The sequence below is a fragment of the Saccopteryx leptura genome, chromosome 8 (genome assembly GCF_036850995.1).
Source record: "Saccopteryx leptura isolate mSacLep1 chromosome 8, mSacLep1_pri_phased_curated, whole genome shotgun sequence".
Taxonomy (NCBI): domain Eukaryota; kingdom Metazoa; phylum Chordata; class Mammalia; order Chiroptera; family Emballonuridae; genus Saccopteryx; species Saccopteryx leptura.
This window is the reverse complement of record NC_089510.1, coordinates 329,019-345,590: the sequence shown is the minus strand read 5'-3', so window position 1 is coordinate 345,590 and position 16,572 is coordinate 329,019. Positions and strand designations below refer to the sequence as shown.

General features: G+C 45.7%; 1 non-coding gene across 1 annotated transcript; it reads right to left on the bottom strand.

Annotated features, from left to right (window-relative positions):
• Positions 1-244: 244 nt before the first annotated feature.
• LOC136380261 (small nucleolar RNA SNORA48) lies at positions 245-384 on the bottom strand. The gene has a single exon (XR_010746929.1). It is a non-coding gene; the product is annotated as a small nucleolar RNA SNORA48 (small nucleolar RNA).
• Between the last annotated feature and the right edge of the window lie 16,188 nt (positions 385-16,572).

Below are 16,572 nucleotides of genomic sequence, written 5' to 3'. Positions count from 1 at the left end.
TAATGGCAATAGGAGAAGGGAGTCCTAGCTGGATAGGACTTATAACTTCATAGTCTTATTTATTGTTCTCAAATCCTGTAGTAACCTCCCGTTTCCTAATTTCTTCTTCTTCTTCTTCTTCTTCTTCTTCTTCTTCTTCTTCTTCTTCTTCTTCTTCTTCTTCTTCTTCTTCTTCCTCCTCCTCCTCCTCCTCCTCCTTCTTCTTCTTCTTCTTCTTCTTCCTCTTCTTCTTCTTCTTCTTTTTTAATGTGCCCCAGGCATGAAACAAGTCTGGCCACCAATACAGGCATCAAGCTAGGATGTACTAGGGCTGAATACCTGATTTGCCCCTGATATAAGAGCAGCACTACCAATCAGGCTCCTCCGTGCCCATTGCCAGAGGCTCTGGTTTTCTTTCAATAACAAATATAGGCATATTTCATAGGCTATTAGAAGTTTGACAGTGCCCAAGCTGTAACTGCTCTTGTAGCAATTGAGCAGCTGCCCTAAATTTCTCCTGAGAGAAGGGCCATTGGTCTACTCATATACCATCATCTGATTTCCAAGTAATTATGTCTGTACAATGCATTGTTGGGGTGGCAGGAGTTACCAAGGCCCCTATGCTAATTTTTCATACCCTAATCTATGCCTTCTGGTATTAGGTGTCTAATATTATTATTATGTCTGGTGTTACAAGTGTCTATGGTGGTGAGAATGCCCCGCTATTCTTTCCCTAATCCCTTAGTGGGCAAAAAAACCCTGATCATTCGAACACTGACTAAACTATTATTAGGACTGACAAGCAATGCTCCTATATTTTTAAAAAACATCTCTACCCAACAAATTAACTGGATATCCAGGGAGCACCTAAGGCTGAGAAAGTCCAGTATAACCTTTTTTTATCTTCCCATTGCAAAAAACTAGAGCTTTGTTGTGGGGACTTACTTTGTCCTATGCCTCACAGCTCAGAGACTGCTTTATAAGTGGGGTAGGAAGAATGCTAATATCGCTCAGCAATAACAGATACATTAGCTTCTGTATCTAAGAGTCTTGTGAACTCATTCCCTTGTATTTTTAGCTCCATTGCAGGGCATTTCTTTCCCATCTTTTGATTTCAATAGGCAAAATCAGAGGAGCTAAATTTGTAATTTTTTTTAGGGCCCCTTTTGCAGGGTGTGGCCTGAGAAACAGAATTAGCTTCCTTACAGTATTCTTCTAACTGCCTGAAGCAGCTTGAGACAAATTCTTAAAATGACTTATCAGTGCCCTGCTTCATTCTGCTCAATTCCTTTGTTTTACCTACCCGAGTATAACCTTACACAGAAACAATACAATTTACACACAGAAAAACAAGTATAACATATAACTTTGATTAATCCTAATATTTGAATTGCTGTTTGGCTCCTAACTTTGAACATGCCTCATAATGCACTAACCAAATTAGTAAATCATAAGAATCTACATTCTGTTCTCTTTAAATTTTAATGAGCGCTCCATATAAGTTGTAAAATCATTTTTTCAACATTAGAGCTGGCATTTCCAATTTTTACATGCAAGAACTCAATTCAGGCCTTAAAAACAACACATTTTAGACAACATTAAACAACGACTAAACAGAAACAAGAAATAGATGAACCAGACAAATTAGAGAGAAACTGAAATTTCACCACAGTGCCAGATTAGAAAGATACTTGTCAGATTTTAGTCAGGGCATTTTCTGACAGAGAAACTGAAGGACGGGATTCAACAAAATCTTCCTGAGAAAATTTGCTTTCAGCAGCAGCTTGAGAAATTTTATAGTGAAATCCACCAGTGGTCCCTTGCCTAAATTTCTAGGCCAAGAAAGGGAGAGAAACAAAATAATAGTTCGGAGGATTGTTGGTAACACATTGAAGAAAGTCAGACAATGACAGGAAAAGCTATAACTTGAATAGCTGAGTGTCCTAACCGTTCTTAAATTCCATAGTTGCTGTAACTGGCATCTCAGGAAGACCATGACAAGACTTCTCTTCTACCTCAATTTTAGCTGAGTGGCAGACCAAGCACCTGGAGAGAACTAGGAGCAGCCACACTGTCCCACGTTCCTTAGCCCCCAAACCGCAAAGTACAGGACCACGTGCCACAGTATCTTCACACCATTGCCTTTTCAGAACTTTACCTACTTGCTCCCCTGTAGCAGAACTAACCATTCTCTCCTTCAGAAACCAGGGGCATACATCTTGAATATATTGTAAAAAGCATTCTAGCTGCATAACTCTTATTACAGAAAGGTCCCCTGCTTTGGACCCTAGTTGTCCCATAATTTATTACTCCTGACTGTAATCTCCCCCAAAACTCACTGTGCGCCCTGGGAGAGTTCCGTCACCTGCCTTGAGTTTAGTTCTTTCATACCTAGGTTTCTGTTCGGGAGCCACTTGCCATGAACCAACATGGCTAGTAATTCTGGGTCCTGAGGGAGACCAGGGCGTAATTAAGGAAATAGACTTCACTGAGAAAAGAGGATGGGATCGGGAGGCCTCTTCAATGCTGATGGGAAAATCAGAGAGAGAACCCCCGGTCTTTGCTGTGTTGTATAGCAGAGACAATTAAAGCCTTTAAGTCAATATACAGATAGAGAAGTCTCTGATACAAAGCCACTCATCTGAAGCATAAATTGGATTCCGCATTATAGTGCACCACCCTACATCATGCAGTAGTCAAGGGTGTGGGGAAAAGGTTTACGTTGAAAAGATATTAGCATTAAAGAATCTTCATGTTAAAAGATCTTAGTATTAAAAGATGTTAGTATGAAAGGATCTTAGTATTAAAAGATCTCAGTATTAGTAGGTGGACAATCCCTGAACTCTTAGGAACACTATTTTTAGAGCCGGAAAAGGAGAACCGAATCTTTACCAGCTCCCCATCTTCTAAGGTGAGCTTAACTTCCCACCACCCAGAAGTCCCAAGTCTCTTCCTTCCGTGCCATGCCATGAACCTAAACCATACCCGAGACCCTGGCCCAAACTCTTCCTGGGAGCCCTTTCTCCTCTCCTCAGGGCTCTGGACTACCCCCCAAAGTGACCTTTTAATAAGCGTAGTGGAGATCCCCACCGCATTCTACAACCTCTTCGGTGGACCATCAGTGACCGCCCCCTCCAGGCCCCCAGCTCGGAAGCGATACAGCCATCATTCCAACCCACAGCATCCCCTGTCCCTCCCCAACCTGCCTGCTTAAAGGCTCGGCCCCCTTTTCTGAGACCCTCCTAGCCCCCACCCCCACAAACCCCTATGCCCGCACAAATTGTCCTCTCCCTCCCCCAACCACCACACCAGCGCCCACAGTCCCGGCCGGGTCCCCCACAGCCGACCTGTCGGCTTGTAAACACCCCTTTGTTTCCAGACGCCCCCTCCTGATTCCATAACACCCGCCGTCCTCCAAATGCCCTCTGCCCGGGCCTGACCCGCCCTTACCCCCTCAACCTGGCTGCCAACGCTCCACCCCAGTTTGACGGCACCAGGGAAAGTCCCCGACCCCCCGAACCGCACAATCGCCCCAGGCCGAACCCGCAGCTACCCCCGCCATTTCGTGCCCCCTCCAGCGCCATGACCGCCCCCCCGCACACCCCAGCTCGCCTCCCCTGCGGCCATCACCGCCCCCCCAAAATAGGTCTTAGTATTAAAAGACCTTAGTATTAAAGGATCTTAGTTTTAAAAGATCTTAATGTTAAGAGATCTTAGTATTAATGGAGTGGGAATGCATTAGTCTTAAACTAAGCCTTATGCCAGGGTTCCCCAAACTTTTTACACAGGGCTCCAGTACTAATAAATCTTCTTTTCTTTAAAATGACTGTATTGACAGTTGTATTACGCACAACAATTGTAATAATAGGCTCCCACTGACTAATGGATTGAATGGGCTTTGAAATGAACATGCTGGCTATCATTTCAGTATTAATAAAACAATATAATCCTCAGTCAATACAAGGCGCCACTAAATATTTCTTAACAGAAGCCACTGCCTCTGTGCACCTTATGTTGGCTATTATTATCAACTTATTATACTCAGGCCAATGAACATTCACAAAACTAATAAACCCAACAGTATCAATCATCACGAGCTTAGCCCTAGCCATAAAAATAGGCCTGGCCCCCTTTCACTTCTGAGTCCCAGAAGTTACACAAGCATCTACCTTTCATCTGGCCTGATTTTACCTCCATGATAAAAACCTCCACCACCATCAGTCCTTGATGTAATCAGCCCTGAGCTCTTAGGAACACTATTTTTAGAGCCGGAAAAGGAGAACTGAATCTTTACCAGTTCCCCATCTTCTAAGGTGAGCTTAACTTCCCACCACCCAGAAGTCCCAAGTCTTTTCCTTCCGTGCCATGCCATGAACCTAAACCACACCCGAGACCCTGGCCCAAACTCTTCCTGGGAGCCCTTTCTCCTCTCCTCAGGGCTCTGGACTACCCCCCAAAGTGGCCTTTTTAATAAGCGTAGTGGAGATCCACACCGCATTCTATAACCTCTTCGGTGGACCATCAGTTACTGCCCCCTCCAGGCCCCAAGCTCGGAAGTGATACAGCCATCATTCCAACCCACAGCATCCCTTGTCCCTCCCCAACTGTCACCTGCCTGCTTAAGGGCTCGGCCCCCTTTTCTGAGACCCTCCTAGCCCCCACCACCACAAACCCCTATGCCCACACAAATTGTCCTCTCCCTCCCCCAACCACCACACCAGCGCCCACAGTCCCGGCTGGGTCCCCCACAGCCGACCTGTCGGCTTGCAAACACCCCTTTGTTTCCAGATGCCCCCTCCTGATTCCATAACACCCTCCGTCCTCCAAATGCCCTCTGCCTTGGCCTGGCCCGACCTTACGCCCTCTACCTGGCTGCCAACGCCCCACCCTTGTTTGTCGGCACCAGGGTAAGTCCCCGTCCCCCTGAACCCCACAATAGACCTAGGCCAGCCCCTCCAGTCCCGGCCAGGTCCCCCACAGCCGTCCTGTCGGCTTGTAAACACCCCTTTGTATCCAGATGCCCCCTCCTGATTCCATAACACCCTCCGTCCTCCAAATGCCCTCTGCCCGGGCCTGGCCCGCCCTTACCCCCTCAACCTGGCTGCCAACGCCCCACCACCGTTTGTCGGCACCAGGGTAAGTCCCCGACCCCTCAAACCCCACAATCGCCCAATCCGAACCCCAAGCTACCCCCACCATTTCGTGCCCCCTCCATCATCCTGACCGCCCCCCCCCGCACACCCCAGCTCGCCTCCCTTGCGGCCCTTCACCGCCCCCCTCAAAAAAGATCTTAGCATTAAAAGACCTTAGTATTAAAAGATCTTAATGTTAAGAGATCTTAACATTAGTATTAATTGAGTGGGAATTGATTAGTCTTAAACTAAGCCTTATGCCAGGGGTCCCCAAACTTTTTACACAGGGGGCCAGTTCACTGTCCCTCAGACCGTTGGAGGGCCGGACTATAAAAAAAACTATGAACAAATCCCTATGCACACTGCACATATCTTATTTTAAAGTAAAAAAAAAAAAGGGGGGGGTGCAAATACAATATTGAAAAGAAAGAATTTCTAATTTAAATCAACAATCTGACCAATATTTTAACGGCAACTGTGCTCCTCTCACTGACCACAAATGAAAGAGGTGCCTCTTCTGGAAGTGTGGCGGGCCCGATAAATGGCCTCAGGGGGCCGCGGTTTGGGAACCCCTGCCTTATGGTATAACGATCTTGCCAGCTTACAGCCTGTTTCCCAACACCAAAGTAATTTTAAAAGTCTGAACCCATGGCAGCTAAGGTCCAAACTGGGATTAGATCTCCGACTATGATTAGTCCCAAACCTAACAAATTATACTAACTAAACTGCTTGCCAGAGTACTACTAGCCAAAGCTTTAAACTCAAAGGACTTGGTGGTGCTTTATATCCATCTAGAGGAGCCTGTTCTACAACTGATATACCCCGATAAACCTCACCAACCCTTGCCAAACCAGGCTATATGCCGCCATCTTCAGCAAACCCTCAAAAGGAAGCAAAGTAATCACAATTGACATAGGACAGAAAAACTTTAGGTCAAGTCGTAGACTACAGGTTTGAAAGTAATGGGTTACATTCCCTATAAAAGGTCAACAGCTACATACACGGATACTATTACCAAACAAATAGTTGAAGGTGGGTTTAGCAGTAAATTAAGAATAGAGCGCTTAATTGAACATAGACCACTAAGCCGCACATACCGTCCATCACCCTCTAGCAACACTAATCAATGCAACCAATTAAAAAGATTATACCTACAAGAGGAGAATTGTCGCAACAAGGTGAGTGTACTGGAAAGTACACTTGGACAACTCAAAGCTTAGCTGAAATAAAGCACCTGGCTTACACCCGAGAGAAATTACAATTAGTGAATCACTTTAAAGTAACTCTTAGCTCAACTAATAATTTTAACTGAAATAAAACATTTATACACATAAAAGTATATTAGATAGATATTTTACTCAACACCACAGAGAAAGTACCACAAGGGAACAATGATTTCAAAGTAGAAAAAAGAAATCTTCTCCCTTTTACTTTTTGCATAGTGGTTTAACTAGATAAAATTTAGCAAAGAGAACTGAAGGTAAACACCCCGAAACCAGACGAGCTATCTCCGGACAGCCCAACGGGGCAAACTTTTCTGTGTTGCAAAATAGAAGATCCTGAGAAAGTGGCGACAAACCAGCTGAGCTTGGTGATAGCTGGTCGTCTAGTAAATAAATTTTAGTAAAAGTCTAAACCTACCAAAAACAACAAGTTTAATGTAGATTTATACTATAATCCAAGGGGGTACAGCCCCTTGGAACCGGGGCACAACCTTCATTAGAGAGTAAGTACTAAACATACTGTAGCTGGCCTAAAAGCAGCCACCCATTGAGAAAGCTGTCAAGCTGAACAACTCCTGCATATTAATCACATACCCATCGAGCAACTCCTAATGTAAACCTGGACTATTCTATTATTGAATAGAAGTGATACTGTTAATATGAGCAACAAGGATATTTTCACCCTTGTATAAGTGAATATCAGAACGAATATCTCACTGATAGTTAACAAATCTTTAAACCAATCCTAAGAATGAAACCTCTTATATAACAACTTGTTAACCCAACACAAGTGTGCAACCAAGTTCAAGATCAAAAGGAGCAGCCCTGGCCGGTTGGCTCAATAGTAGCGCATCGGCCTGGCGTGCAGGAGTCCCGGGTTTGATTCCCAGCCAGGGCACACAGGAGATGCGCCCATCTGCTTCTCCACCCCTCCCCCTTTCCTTCCTCTCTGTCTCTCTCTTCCCCTCCTGCAGCAAGGCTCCATTGGAGCAAAGATGGCCCAGGCACTGGGGATGGCTCCTTGGTCTCTGCCCCAGGCACTGAAGTGGCTCTGGTCTCATCAGAGTGACGCCCCAGAGGGGCAGAACATCACCCCCTGGTGGGCAGAGCAACGCCCCCTGGTGGGCGTGCCGGGTGGATCCCAGTCTGGCGCATGCAGGAGTCTGTCTGACTGTCTGACTGTGTCTTTCCATTTCCAGCTTCAGAAAAATACAAAAAAAAAAAAAAAAAAAAAAAAATCGGAAGGAGCAAAAGGAACTCGGCAAACACAAACCCCACCAGTTTACCAAAAACATCACCTCTAGCCTTACCAGTATTAGAGGCACTATCTGCCCAGTGATATTAGTTCAACGGCCGCGGTATCCTGACTGTGCAAAGGTAGTGTAATTACTTGTTCTCTAAATACAGGCTTGTTTGAATGGCCACACGAGGCTTCAACTGTCTCTTGCCCCCAATAAGTGAAAGTGACCTTACCGTGAAGAGGCGGGAATAAAATAATAAGATGAGAAGACCCTATGTAGCTTTAATTAATATAATCTAAGGAGAACTAATAGGAATTTATAAGACTTAATATAACTCTAATTTGTTGTAGACTGCAAGTGGCAAAAAGACTGTAAATTTGAGGCTTAGCAAAAGGTTAACTTCTCCCCCCTCCACCTCCAAATTGGCAATGATGCTGAGTATTTGCACCCACTTCACTTGCTTAAGTTGCTAGAATCAATTTACATGCCTTTCTTCTTACTCTTTGTTCAGATGTTGGTTGATTTCATTTATGCATGGTGAGGGGATTCCTGTTTATGCCTTGGGAGAGTTCTTGTTTTAGCCTCAGGTGTGTAACTTTGTATCAAGGACTTCCTTGATTTGCCTATGCCTATGTAATAAAGCAAACTGGGGCTATGGAGTGCTCGGATATTGCAATCAGCATTGAAGAGGCCTCCCGATCCCATCCTTTTTCTTAATGAGTCTGTTTTCTCAATTCCGCACCTTTCTCACTCATGTCCCAGAATTAATAAGCTGTGCTGGTCCGTGGCACTACTTGGATTAGCAATTTAGGTTGGGGTGACCTCAGAATAAAACTCAACTTCTGAGTGATTAATATGTAGACTCACAAGTCAAAATGAGATGATTATTAATTGATCAACAGACCAAGTTACCTTATGGATAACAGCGCAATCCTGTTCAAGAGTCCATATCGACAATAGGGTTTACAACCTCGATTTTGGATCAGGACATCCTAGTGGTGCACTGCTACTAAGAGTTTGTTTGTTTACCAATTAGTACTCCTACGTGTTCTGAGTTCAGACTGGAGTAATTCAGGTTGGTTTCTATCTATTCCATGCCTCCTCCAGTATGAAAGGATTAGGAAGGCGGGGCCCACTTCCTCACGTGTTCCTGAGCTGATAGATACTACAAGATCAATCTGACAACATATAACGAAGCAACTGTAGACCAGGGTTGTTAGTGTGGCAGAGTCCGGTAAATGCATAAACCTTAAACCTTTATTATCAGAGAGGTTCAACTCCTCTCTCTAACAAAGATATTCTTAGTTTTCTAGTAATAATTGTACCCATTTTGCTGGCTGTAGCATTTCTAACCCTACTGGAATGGAAAGTGTTAGGGTACATTCAACTACGAAAGGCCCTAATGTTGTTGGTTCTTCTGGTCTACTGCAGCCAATTGCAGATACAGTAAAACTATTCATTAAAAGACCCCTCTGAACTCTTACATGAGCAGTCTCAATATTAGTTATTTTCCCTATTCTGGCCCTAACACTAGCTCTAACCATGTGAATCCCTCTATCCATGCCCCGCCCCCTTATCAACATGAATCTTGGAATCCTATTTATACTCGCCATGTCTAGCTTGGCTGTATGTGCCATTTTATGATCAGGATGATCCTCAAATTCAAAACACATAGTAATTGGTGCCTTACGAGCTGTAGAACCAACCATCTCCTACGAAGTAACCCTGGCCATTATTCTCGTATCTGTCCTACTAATAAATGGGTCCTTTACATTATCCACCCTAATTACAACCCAAGAATACCTAAGACTAATTGTCCTTGCATGAACTCTAGCCATAATATGATTCATTTCAACCTTAGCCGAAACCAATCACACACCTTTTGACTTAACATGGAGAATCAGAGCTAGTGTCTGGCTTCCACGTTGAATACACAAGAGGCCCATTTGCACTATTCTTCCTAGCAGAATACGACAACATGATCATAATAAAGATTCTTACCACAATCCTTTTTCTAGGAGCATACTGTTAGATTCAGGGAGTACTGGAGCTGCCAAAGAGTGTAACTATTGCAGGAACAGTAAGTGCTGATATGGCTCCTGTGAGGCTGGGAACAAAGAAGGTCAGAGACCCTTATCAGAAGTTTAGGTTTGAAATTCGCCACTAAGCTAAAACTGGCCCCTGTTGCTATGCCGGCCCCTGTTGCTATGCTGCATGTGACCTCCCTAGCCAATAGCTAAACTGCCACATCTGCTTCTGTCTATGCTTGCTCACTTAGGATATATAAGGGCCTGGCTGTAAGCTCCAGGCGCAGCTCCCATTTGCAGCTCCTTGTGGGCAAGGTGTCTCCGGACATCTCGGGAGTTCGCCCCTGCGCAGGTTAAACTGGCCAATAAAGTAACATCTTAACTCCTGAAAGTCTCCAACATTTGTTCTCGTACCCGGTGGATGCTACATTTTGGGGGCTCGTCCGGGATTCTCCCTTGGCGGAGTTTTGGGTTGGAGACCAGAAGGACAGCTCGAGCTGAGTAAGTATTCACGGAGGATCCTCATTTAGTTTGATTTTGGGCTCCGGAGCACACAATCCTGAGGTGGTAGGTAGGACGCTGCTGGTAATCCACCCAGGGCTTTCAGAAGCGGGACGCCGCTCTCTGAAATTTGGATATTTGGATTTGTTAACTTTAGGAGTGACCGGTCACATTAGGAATCCGTTTTGCGCTGCGCTGCGCTGCGTTTTGTCTGAGCTCAAATGACTGAGTTGAGTGTGAGAGAGATAAGTGTGTTCCTTGTGTTAATAGTGTGTGTTGCCTGTATCCTACCCTTTCTCATTATTCCTGATTCATCTAGGATGGGACAACAGGAGTCTGTGTCAGGATCCCTGCTCGAGTGCCTGTTGAAGAATTTTTCTGATTTCCAGAAGAGGGCTCAGGGGTACGGAGGTCCGCAGCCAAGTCCAGGTTTCCTCCCGACCTTGAGCCAGCTGGAATAGCCTGCATTTAATGTAGGACGGCCCACAGAGGGCACTTTTGACATTCCAATTTTGTTTGCTGTCAGAGCCACGGTCTATAGGGCTCCCCACCCAGACCAATACCTGTATATGGATGTGTGGGTAGATACAGCCATTTTGTCTCCTCCTCCGGGAGGGCAGCCATTTTGCCTCCTTCTCCGGGAGGCGCCGCTGGCACCAGATGCTGGCCCACGGGCACCTCCTCGCCTCATCTATGTGACTTTTTCCACTAGTGATTTATACAATTGGAAACATCAGAATCCCCCATTTTCCGAGAAACCTCAGGGACTAATATCTCTCCTTGAGACCATTTTTAGGACCCATCAGCCCACATGGGATGATTGTCAGCAGATTTTACAAACCCTCTTCACTTCTGAAGAAAGGGACAGAATAATGAGAGAAGCAGCTAAGGCAGTATTAGGAGAAGAAAGGGAAACTTAGGAGGGAAGAAGGGAAATAGAAGACGTTCTCCCGTCTCAACCTCCTACCTGGGACCCTAATAACGCTGGGGGAAGGGACGTGCTCCTCCAGTATCGCCGGGCTCTGTTGAGAGGGCTCAAGGCAGCAGCTAGAAAGTCAACCAACGTTAGTAAAGTAAGTGAAGTCATCCAGGGAAGAGAGGAATCCCCAGCAGCCTTTCTAGAGAGACTCATAGGGGCTTATAGAGTATATACCCCTCTAGATCCTGAGGCAGAAGAGAACAGGAGACTAGTAAATATAGCCTTTGTGACTCAGGCCGCTTCAGATATTAGGAAAAAGCTTCAGAAGATTGAGGGGTTCGAGGGAGAGAATAGAAGCAAGCTATTAGAGTTATCCCAGAAGATGTATATCAATAGGGATGATCCGGAGGTTGGCAGGGCGAAGGAAGTTGCCAAAATTCTGATTGCTGCCACTGCCCAGAAACCTCCTCCCAAAGGGAAAGGGGGACAGCAAAAGGGCCAGGGACGGCGAATAGCAAAAGATCAATGTGCCTATTGTAAAGAGAAAAGGCACTAGAAAAGACAGTGTCCAAGGTTAAAGACCAACAGCCAAGGGCCAAGACAGGGCCCAGAGGTCTTGCTCCAAACCTTAGACTGACGGGGCCAGGGCTCCATTCCTGCCAGCTCCCAGGAGCCCATGGTCACCTTAACAGTCGAAGGAAAACTAATAGACTTCCTAGTCGACATGGGAGCCACCTACTCAGTCCTAAAGAAACCACAGGGCCAGATGCAGAAGACAACTACTAAGAGGGGCAACGGACAAAGCAGAAGCCTACCCATAGGCCACCACAAGAATTACTGACTTAGGTCGAGGCACCATCACCCATTCTTTCCTAGTCATTCCAGACTGCCCTTACCCACTGCTTGGAAGGGACTTATTGCAGAAACTTCAGGCCACCATAACCTTCCGACAGGAGGAAAGCCCTATGGGGAACAAAGAGGCAGAGGTCAGCATAGAAGTAACTGTCCCACTGCCTGAAGAACACTTACTTGCCACCGTCCTAGAAGGTAAGGAGGCCAAGGAAGGGGTTCCAGATGCCCTGTGTGCCTGGGTACTTGAGGTTTGGGCGGAAACCAACCCCCCAGGTTTGGCTGCTCACCAACCGCCTGTCCTGGTGCAACTGCTTAGCACTGCTAGACTGGTTAAGATCAGGCAGTACCCGGTCCCAGCCCGAGCTAAACAGGGAATCACCCGGCACTTGCAACGCCTGCTGGAGGCAGGCATCCTTCGAAGGTGCCAATCAGCCTGGAACACCCCGCTGCTTCCTGTCCAGAAACCGGGGAGCCAAGACTATCGTCCGGTCCAGGACTTGCGGGAGGTGAATGCACAGGTAGAGACTATTCATCCCACGGTGCCCAACCCGTATACCTTACTGAGCTCATTGCCCCAACCCATACCTATTATTCTGTCCTAGATTTGAAGGATGCCTTCTTTTGTATTCCCCTGGCACCTCAGAGCCAAGGGATCTTTGCCTTTGAATAGAATGACCCAGATAATAGACTGGTGGGGCAGTTCACTTGGACCAGACTACCACAAGGGTTTAAGAATTCCCCCACCATTTTAAATGAAGCCCTCAGCAAAGATCTGCAGGCTTTCCGCTTCTCCCATCCGTCAATCGTACTGCTCCAGTATGTGGATGACATCCTCATAGCTGCCAAGGATGAAGGAGAGTGTAAGGAAGCTACCTTGGACCTGCTACAAGATCTCAGGCGAATGGGGTATCGAGTCTTTGCCAAGAAGGCCCAGATTGTGACGCAAACTGTAAGTTATTTGGGTTATAACTTACAAGGAGGGCAAAGGACATTATCCAGCCGGTGAATTCAGACGGTCTTGCAGATCCCTGAGCCTACTAACAAGAGACAGGTACGAGAATTCCAAGGTGCAGTAGGATACTGCCAATTGTGGATATTAGGCTTTGCAGAACTAGCTGAACCCCTGCACGAACTGACCAGGGGTAAGGAAGAGCAGTTCACATGGACAGATAAGAAGAAGCAAGCGTTCCAAGCACTGAAAGAGGTCCTGGCAGCTGCCCCAGCTTTGGCCCTTTCAGCTATTTATAGCAGAAAAGGGAGGCGTAGCCTTAGGGGTACTGAGCCAGGAACTTGGGCCGTAGAAGAGGCCTGTCGCCTATCAGTCCAAGAGACTTGATCCTGTAGCCTCGGGATGGCCAACATGTCTGAGGGCACTTGCTGCCACCTCCATACTAGCCAAGGAGGCTAGTAAATTAACTTTAGGGCAGGACATCAAAGTCATTGAGGAGCACTACGTAGAGCAAGTGCTGCGAGCACCTCCTGACTGGTGGCTATCTAATGTGCGGCTAGTGCAGTATCAGGCTCAGCTGCTGAACCCTCCATCTGTTCAGTTCCTCAAAACTGCTGCCCTGAACCCAGCGACTCCACTTTGGTCCACAGTTGCAAACAAATCCTTGACACAGTGACTGGCTCCCGCCCGGAATTAGGGATCAAGCATATGGGAAGGCAGACCTGACCCTCTTTACAGACGGGAGCAGTTCTATTAAGGATGGACAGCGACATGCAAGGGCAGCAGTGGCCATGGAAAATAAGGTCCTGTGGCAGAAAGCACTGCCCGCAGGAACATCTGCACAAAGGGCAGAGCTAATAGGACTAACCTGAGCCTTACAGACAGCAGGGGGAAAGACATTAAAAATCGCAATGAAATTCTTGCCCTCCTAAACGCCATTTGGCTACCTACAAAAGTTGCAATCATCCACTGCAAAGGACACCAGAGAGGGGCAGCCACTAGGCCACAAGAAAGCCTTCTGCCATTGCTGCCTAAGCCAACGCTACCTCCGGATCCTAGATATTCCCCAGAAGAAGAGCAGGAAGGGATGCAGTTGAAAGGGAAGAAAAATCAGCAGGGAAAGATAGAGCTTCCAGACTCCCGGCTCTATTTACCCCAGGGAATAGTAAGAGAAATAGTAGGAAGTATTATGTAGGGCCCAACATCAGAGATATTGTCCACTCCATTGTCTCGAGGTGCAGCATCTGTGCCAGAGTAAACGCACAGAATAAGAAGCTACCCCCCTTTATGAGGTATTGGGGGAAAGCTCCGGGAGAACTGTAGGAAATAGATTTCACAGATATGACCCCTGGGAAGTCAGGTTATAAGTATCTACTAGTATTATTAGACACCTCAGGATAGGTGGAAGCATTCCCCACGTGAGGAGAGGCTGCTTCCACAGTCTGCAAAGTCTTATTAAGGGAAATCATACCTAGACATGGCATTCCCCTAGCCCTAGGATCAGACAATGGACCTGCATTCATATCCAGGATATCTCAAGAATTAGCCACTAAGTTAGGTATTAATTAGAAATTGCATTGCATTTATAGGCCCCAAAGTTCAGCACAGGTAGAAAGAATGACAGATTCTGAAGGAAACTAAAATTAAGCTAAGAGGGGAGACCGGCGAAAACTAGGTTTGAGCTCCTCCCTTTCGCCCTTTTATTGAACCAGATGTACCCCCTATCTCAATAAATAGACCCCTTATGAAATCTTATTTGGGCAACCTGTGCCCCTTGTACCTCGATTGACCAGAGGGGAACTAGAGATTTTCTAATCATAATTTCCTCAAGTCCTTGCAGGCCCTGCTCCAGAGTAGAAAGAAAGGTCATTGAACTGAAAAGCCTGCCAGGCTTCCCGGCCCCATCAAGGGATACGTCTGTGCTGTAGAAAGTAGGACATAAGAAGGTTTTACAGGTTACTCAGCAAACTGTTCAAAGACTGTCCCAAGAAGCACTTACTTCTAGAAGTACACCACCCAAGGACTGACTCCCACGTAGACGGGTCCACACACCATGATCCTGAGCACTCCCCACTATTGCCAAGGTAGAAGGCATACCCGCCTTGGGTCCACCGCAGCCGGCTGAAGCTTGCAGTCCCAGCAGAGACACCTTTGGGACAGCGAAGACTGACCCTGCCAACCCTTGTAAGCTGACCCTGAGAAGGACAGCATGCCCTGCTTCAGCCACAAACCAGAAGTTTAACTGGTCCACGCATGGCTAATGCCTAGAGGAACTAACTAAGGACTCTTTTAAATCAGGCTTTAGGAAAAGGGAAACTAGGATAAAAAGAAAGTCAACTTAATTGTTACTAAAGGTTAAAGATTTTTAAATCAAGAGTTTTGACTAAAAAAGAATTGTATAGTTTTAATAATAAAAAGTATAAAGTATAGAGGTACTTTTGAAAAGAAAAGGGAAAAGCAAGTTGTTATAAAGGCCAGTTATTTCTGAATAAGAAAGTGCATAAAAGTTGAAGGTTTGTATAAGTTGCAAAAGGTTTGTGCAAGTTGTAAGAAGTTAGTACAAAAAAAAAAAAAATACAAGGCAGGACACGTTCCTTGTGTATCAGCCCTGCGGATATTGCAGGAAAGTATCAATAGTTTATTATCTTAAAACAGTGTGTGCTTGTGTACTTTTGCAAAGATATTGTACAAATGTGCTGAAAACATTGTAACCTTGTAGGTTTCGCACTAAAATACCCCTCTCCCCTGAGCTCATCGCTGGACCATTGTGAGAGGCGTAGTAGGCTAATCACTACCAGTGTATAGAGACCCAATTAGCTTATAGCTACAGCTAAAGTATAAAATTCTCATGAGCCCAGCCGTATACCATTCTCCCCAATGATGAAGAATCAAGGGTTTGATTATGCCCAAAAGAGATGGGGGAATGTTAGATTCAGGGAGTACTGGAGCTGCCAAAGAGTGTAACTATTGCAGGAACAGTAAGTGCTGATATGGCTCCTGTGAGGCTGGGAACAAAGAAGGTCAGAGACCCTTATCAGAAGTTTAGGTTTGAAATTCGCCACTAAGCTAAAACTGGCCCCTGTTGCTATGCCGGCCCCTGTTGCTATGCTGCATGTGACCTCCCTAGCCAATAGCTAAACTGCCACATCTGCTTCTGTCTATGCTTGCTCACTTAGGATATATAAGGGCCTGGCTGTAAGCTCCAGGAGCGGCTCCCATTTGCAGCTCCTTGTGGGCAAGGTGTCTCCGGACATCTCGGGAGTTCGCCTCTGCGCAGGTTAAACTGGCCAATAAAGTAACATCTTAACTCCTGAAAGTCTCCAACATTTGTTCTCGTACCCGGTGGATGCTACACATACCACAACCCCCTGATACCAGAACTTTATACAATTAATTTCACCCATAAAACTTTACTTTTATTGACAAGAGTTACTTTGTTCCCATACCTGTTAATTGTATTTGTTATTGTATTGATGAAAAAGGAGCATTAAAAAGAAAGTTAACTGTTGGAATAAAACTAAGTAAGTGCTTTGGAAGGTCAATAAAAATAGCTTTAAAAAATAGTTGTCAAATTATGTGTGGTCAGGACAAGTGAGTAAATTTAGGAATGAGTGGTTGCCATGAAATAAAAAAAACCTAGTAGCATTCTGTACTTCACTTTAAAGAAACCAAACTATTTGTGCTGCATTATAGTCATGCCATAAATAGAACCGCCAGATTTAGCAAATAAAGGTACAGCACATGGTCAA